This window comes from Arachis hypogaea, chromosome 19 (assembly GCF_003086295.3).
Source record: "Arachis hypogaea cultivar Tifrunner chromosome 19, arahy.Tifrunner.gnm2.J5K5, whole genome shotgun sequence".
NCBI lineage: Eukaryota > Viridiplantae > Streptophyta > Magnoliopsida > Fabales > Fabaceae > Arachis > Arachis hypogaea.
This window is the reverse complement of record NC_092054.1, coordinates 129,705,309-129,712,634: the sequence shown is the minus strand read 5'-3', so window position 1 is coordinate 129,712,634 and position 7,326 is coordinate 129,705,309. Positions and strand designations below refer to the sequence as shown.

Below are 7,326 nucleotides of genomic sequence, written 5' to 3'. Positions count from 1 at the left end.
TCATTTGTAGACTAAGAAAAAAACTACAAAATTCAAAACTAATTACCAAGGTATTCATTATGAGATATCCTTGTTTATTTGTTGATTGTAATGTTTCATTACTTATTATGCTTAATATTATGTATACAATAGAGGTAAAAAATGATTAGATAATATGTTATAATATAAAAATGATATTTATATTGTACTAACGGATAATTTAAAGTGACGGATATATTTTTTTTTATCAAAAATAAGAAAATTCGAACTCGTAATCTCTTAAGTAAATATGAAAAGACTATGTGTGTGTTTGAGTTACAATTTACAAACTGCAGTTTGTATAAAATTGATTTTGCAAACTTAATTTTGATGTAAAGTAAGTTTGTGTTAACATGATTTATCTTTGGTAATCTTTATATCAAAATGAATTATAGTAAAATAAATGTTGTTTGGATTATACTATTCAAAATCACTTTTAGATAAAAATTACTAAAAGAGACATCAATTTAAATAATTTTTTATATTATTCTATTATTTTACTTTAGATATTTGAATAGATCTTATTAAGAGACATGATAAAATACTAATAAAATACATAAAAAATAATAAGAAATATCATAAAAAAAATTCATACGAACTAAAAAACAATAAAAAATAATAATATACATGAAAAAACAGAACACTAAAAAAAATATAAAAAATATTTATCATATAAATAAAATAAATACAATAAAAAATAAAAATATGAAAGATAGTATTATACATTTTATAATGTCAAAGAAAAAAATATTCTATAATTTATTTAGTACCGTTAGTACTCTTTAATTTAGTATTATTTTGGACTATAAATTTTTTATTATTTATGACTCTTTTGTTACTTATAATTAGTATATAATAAAGACGAAAATAAAGTACAACAAGAAGTATAATAAAAACGAAAAAAAATTCATGCAAACATAGTATATAATAATTACGATCAACAACATATATTATATAAAAAAAATTACAATAAGAAGTAAATAAAATTCATAAGAATAAAATCAAATAGAAAAATTTATACACAACATAAATTTAGTATAATAAAGGATAGAAAAAAGAATTTATATAAACAAAAAATAATAAATTTATTACCTGGGCCGTGATTGAAATAAATTTGTATGAAAAAAAATTGGAACGAAGAACATACACAAAGAACTACCGTAGAAATTACATAGTTACTTGTATCTTTTTTTATAAAAGAAAATGAAGGGTAAAATTGGTAGAAAAAGAAAAAAATTCTCATCTAATTTCTCAATGGTAACCAAATTTTCCCAACGTGAACGCAGAAGTTAGAATTCTTTGCTTCAGGTAAACGTACGTTTAGAGGTGTAAACAATTTTGGGTTGAGAGTTCCAAAAGGTTGCTAAACATAAAAATAAAACGGTCAAGACGTTCAAACGGGCTTCTCTCTTTTTCAACGTAAACCCCAAACACACCCTATATCATTTGAGATATAATTCATTAACTTAAAATAACATATATTGTACATAGAAAAAGTTTAGGATAAATCATCCATTATTTAATGGTTTGGTTTTAATATTATCTGATGTCCTATTTTAATTTTTATTTTTAAAATGTCTTTATGCAAATCAATCTGATATAAAATGATTTAGCAAGGGACCATATAAATCATGCAAATAAGTTATAGCTCAAATGACATAATCTCTCCATATTCAATTAAGAGGTCGCGGATTCGAGTCTCATATCTTTGGTAAAAAAAAAAAGGGACCATATAAATCATTTTAAGCCGAACTAATTTATCCTAAAACTATGGTGTAACACCCTAACTACCAAAGTTCACGCTTCCGGCTGCGCAACTCTGATAGCTCGGATATTACGACGACACTTATACTATTTAATACTAAAATATGAGCCTGTTTGAAACTTTAAACCGCAACACCGCTCCCAAAAACACTTTCATCCGATAACATACATCCATAAATACCATACAACTTACAAAACACATAAAGAGTACATCCGTATATATATATATACAAATATATATATAAATAATATTACAAACATAATCCAATACAATCCCTATCCCTCTTACAGATTATATCAAGATAAAGGCGAGGGTACAGTAAACCATAACTAAAACAATACAGAGCATCTCAACAACAAATAAATAAACTCTTTGTAACTTCTGCGCCCATATCCTGAAAGGGGAAAAATGTAGGGGGGTGAGAACATCATCCTCGAAAGGGTTCTCAGTAGAGGGTTTTTGGGAATTACTGTAATAGGATACGTGAAGATAACCGCACCAGTGATTCATAACCGTCTTATGCCTCTTTTCAAAAACAACGGTTTACAATGAAAGTAAAGTCGAAAATCTTTTCGGAAAGAAGAACCGTTCAATTCTCAAAAACTCAAAAGCCTTTCAAAACGGTTTATCTATGCGGAACCAAAATAGCCTTTCATAATTTTATTCCAAACCAGAAGCACAAAACCGAAATCAACCATCAGTTCATCTCTTTCCAACCACGGCCCTAGGCCCAAACAATCCAACCAACAACCAATCACCACAATCCAACAGAGTCCCAGATGCAAACACAGATAGGAAGTTCAAGCACAAACAAACAGTTATTACAAGTAGAACAGTTAGCAATTAATCACATAGGCAAACTAAGTATAATATGCACACCCAACCAATGTCACACAAATGCATATGATGCATGCCTGTCCCTAGTGGCTGATGATATCATCTGTCGGTTATAGAGCCAACCCACAAGTCCTGGTAGCTAACCATTAGACTGTCCCTCTGTCGCGCATCCCCAACTCGAGTTATACTCATCATAAACTTGATCATAATCATGATCCATATCCATCACCCTCACTGGTGAATATTTACGGGGGCGAGCTCATCCGGGACTTTCACAGTGCCCGGCCACACTTACGACATAGGGTCAACAGAGCTTCGAGTCTCAACCTGGAGCACGTGGTGGCTAGCCACTGCTTCCTCCCAGGGAACTCTCATCTCCGATAGTGGAAGTGCAAAATCACAATTATCAATAATTCAGCATATACATGCATTCATTCTCATCCATGGATCAACATCCATCTCAGCCATTCAGCTTACGGTTCAGTCCAGAACCAGCCAATATTGATAATCACACACAGCCATTCTGGCTCACGGTTCAATCCAGAACCAGTCAATATTCATAATCATACATAGCCATTCCGACTCATAATAAAACAACACTTCCACCATTCAAAATCATCAGATTTATGAAATCGGCATTTAAGCCATAAATCATTTTCTCAATTCATTTCACTTTGAAATCAAGTTTCAACTCTTTTCAGCCTTGGCTTTAAAGATCTCATTTCTCAAATCATCTCAGGCTCATAAGCCACTTTTACTCAAGGTAAATTCCCCTTTTAAAACAATGCCACTCTCGGCATCCTCTTTCCAAAACTTCCATAATCATGGCAAGTTAAAAGCCTCTTTGAGATATTCAAAATAACCCATCCAACAATGGGATTTTATAACAAAAGTTTCTCGGCAGAGTCCCAAGTCCTTAGGGGAGAATGACATAACTCTTTTCGCCAAATTCATTTAAAATCATTAAAACATTGGCTTCCCGATTTGAGTAATAAAATAGGATCTAAGCCAAACCGAGTCACGTAATCATTTACTTCTTTCAAAGCTGTTTCCTTCACCTAGGCAAAACCAGCTTCAACCCCCATGATAAATTCTAAAGCATTTCAACTGTTCAAAATTGTTTTAGTCTTGCAAAAGTTCAGAATTCAAAGAGCACTTAAAACCTTTCTCAAAACATTTCAAAATGAAACTTGTCAATAGACATTCAGGTTCTTTCAAAGCCATTGAAACTTCTTTAATTAAAACCCCCAAGTCAAATTCAAAGGCATAAACCCTTTTCACGTTCAAACCGCTTTAAAACACAAGTTTCACCTAAATAACTTTCTCTTGAAAGAGATACAATGCCTTTCTTAAGAAGCAAGACTAAATTTTCCCCTTTTACTAACTCATTTCAAAAGCATGAATCATCCTTTTCTTGATAATTCAAATAAAATAGTAGAAGTATTTAACTCATCATTCTCCAAACAACATTTCAATAAAGACTCGGATTTTATAGAAATTTCGGCAGCACCTCCCCTAAAACTTGGACTTTGCCACCCAGTTCGGGTCCCAACTAAACCGTTTCACAATCCTTTTCAACAGCCCAAATTTCAAAATCAGTCCAAGGCAAGCCAATATCCAACAGTCATCTCAATTCCATATTTCAAGAAAGCCGTTTCAACATCAAATCATTATCAGCCGAATGAACTCAGTTCTAAAGCTTTAAAGAAACGGTTCAGCAACAATCATTTATCAAAAACCAGATCATTTAATGCCAGCCAGGCTGAAATCGAGAGTGTATTCTATTTTACACATTCTCAAGAAAATCCATTCAACTCATATCAATTTCCAACGGATTCAACTCGATCTCAAAGCTTTAAAAGAATCAATTTCAAAAGCATTTCGTTTCACAGGGCCACACAACAGTCGAGTTAAACCAACACCCATAATCATACAAAACAACCAAACAATACATAGGACTGATACAATCACCAAATACACATCCTCACATCAGTACCCATATGCAATAATTCCAATATACAAAATATAGTTTTCGGAAAGCGCCCCTACCTCAAAACACTAATTCCATAATCCAAACGCCTCATAAGTTCTTTTCGCCTCAACTCGAAATCAAAGACAGCTTCAAAGCACAGCCCCACACATTTTCGCAGCAGCATGAATAGCTCTAAATTACAACAAGCAACCTCAGTTACTACACTCTAAGAACATTAATACCGTAAAGGCTTTAATACACGTACGGGACACTAACGTAGGGCTTTCGAAACATAATTTCTTACCGGAATAACAACACGAAGCAGCTGCGATTTCGAACCGGCCCCGGCAACAGCTCCGGTGGCGGCCAGAAGCTCCAGTGGGTCATCTATAAAAACCGCGCAGCATCAAAACCTTCTCGAAACTCAAAATGACCGAATCCACAAATTTAAAACCCTTACCGGCAGAGTTCTCTGGCGGCGGCAGCGAAGTTTTTCCGGCGGCCAGAGGTGCAGCGGCCATGGCTGACGGCGATGCGAGCTCCATCAAAGGCGGCTTGGACCACAGGAACCCATGCAGCGGCGACAGCAACCACCGAATCGGCGCTCACGGCACGACAACGGCGGAAGAAGATCCCCCTTCGCGCATCCCCTTCTCTGTGCGCGAGAATGCGAAGGTGGCCGCGCGGCTCCTCTGCAACGACGGCGGCCACTCCCCCTTTTGGCGCGGCGGCAACCAGGGACTGGATGTGGCTCTCTCCTTCGTGACCTCCTCTCTCTCGCCTGAGTTCTGACTCGCGACGGCGTCGTCTTCAACAGGCAGCAGCGGAGTTGGGAGAAGCAGCGGCGACAGCAGCGCTGTCCTCCACCCCGCGCGTGTGCTCTCGGCTCGTGGGTCACCAAGGACGGCGACGCGGCTCGAAGCCCCAGGGACGGCAGCGACGAGGCGCGAGTTCGGCCCCTCTTCGATGCCTCTTCTCCGTGACGGTGGTAGCAGCGGAAATGGGTTCGACTGCGAGGCGTGGTGGCACGGAGGCGTGGCAGCAGACGTGATCGACCGTGGCGACAGCAACTCCTTCCCCTGGCCGGCGCATTTTCCTCCCTTCTTTTCCCCATTTCTGCTTTCCCTTTCTGCTTGCCTTTCTTTCTGGTTCCACCGTGGGTTTGGGTGATAGGAGGGAAAGGGATAGTGACGGCTAAGGGTTAGGGACTAGGGTTTCACTTTTGAAACTTAGGGTTAAGGGCATGGGCATTTTAGTAATTTCACTTAAAAATAGGGTAATGTAGTAATTGAAACCTAATTTAAATCCAACACTAATTATATATAGAAAATACTTTTTGCTCACCAATTTCACAAATTATTTTCAATAAAATATCCAAATCAAATAATTAAGAGTAATATAATTAAATCCCTTATTTCCCAAAGTAGCAGTATTAATATTAAATATTACTTATTTAATTCAAATCATATAGAAATCCTTATTATTTCACAACCACCAATTTTATACTCTGAATATAGAAAATAATCCAATAATTGTGAAATTGGATAATAATCATAACTTATCTCAAATCCCATAAATCAAAACTTGCCTTAATTATCTTTAATAATGTGATTTCCGAAATTAAGGCTATAAATAACCGTGTGATTTGAGACTTGATCATAATAAGACTTTTCAAAGATTCTAGGTCTTACATTCTACCCACCTTATAAAAATTTTTGCCCTCGAAAATTGATACAAAACGAAAAAATTCCATAACAGTTCACCCTTGAACACATTTAAGGAAGAAGTAAAAATATCTCATCATATAAACATATATACGATTTTCAAATACTTTGATTGTCATATGCATAAGGGTACAAAGGCAGGGGTGTGATTGCAAAGCAAACGTTACAAGGTAGGCTCAATGCAAAAGATAACATGGGTCAATCATGTGATAGTAGGGCAAAGCATCAAAGGCTATAAAACAGGATGGAGTTAAAACGACGTGCTCAACCTCCGCACACTAATCTCATATCAACCTCAAAGTTTCAACTTTCCAACTCCATCAAGCACTTTACAAACCCCAAATTTGATCACAAGCCTGACAACCCCAAACCCGTTCGCAAGAAACAAAACGCCCACAACTCATACGTTGCACACCTACCGCTTCAACTTCCGTATACACATCACGTCTTAAAGAACTAACGTATCGCGTTACTACATCTACAAGTCGCACGTGATATCAAAACAATTCTCGAGTCTACTCAGAAGGATACAAGATTTAGAAAGGAGAGTCAAATGTCAAGGATAGCAATAATAGATTTGAGAGAAAATATCCAATCCCAGATATCCAAGGATGCTCAAGCAATGCAGTTTGCTAGACACAATTCAATTGACAACCTCAAAGATAACCCTTAGATCCAAGAAATTCAATAGGACTAATAAGAAGAGAACCAGCGCCTTAGTTCGAAACAAATTCAAGTTGAGTCGAAGAAGTATGAGGTTTACAAAAAGGAATATCAAACCCAAGACAAAGCTCACAAAACTCAAGAGCACGATTAAAAGTACTCCCAAATACATTGTTCATAAAGGAACCGAAACTTGCGGAAAAACCACTTCGCAATCTAAAAGAAAGGTTAATTAACAACATCCTTCAAGAGAGTAACAAAAGCATAATCGTGGCTTTGCTTTAATGCAAGTTCATGTTGAAATAGATTTTGTCGAGTTCTAAAAACAAGGTGCACACGGGTTTGGC

The 7,326-nt window shown here is 36.1% G+C and overlaps 1 long non-coding RNA gene across 1 annotated transcript; it reads right to left on the bottom strand.

The window, feature by feature from the left end:
* Nucleotides 1-1,983: 1,983 nt before the first annotated feature.
* On the bottom strand, nucleotides 1,984-5,815 carry LOC140181928 (uncharacterized). The gene is made up of 4 exons (XR_011877591.1): nucleotides 5,053-5,815; nucleotides 4,897-4,979; nucleotides 4,670-4,784; nucleotides 1,984-2,177 (listed from the first exon to the last, which is right to left on the bottom strand). It is a non-coding gene; the product is annotated as an uncharacterized lncRNA (long non-coding RNA).
* Between the last annotated feature and the right edge of the window lie 1,511 nt (nucleotides 5,816-7,326).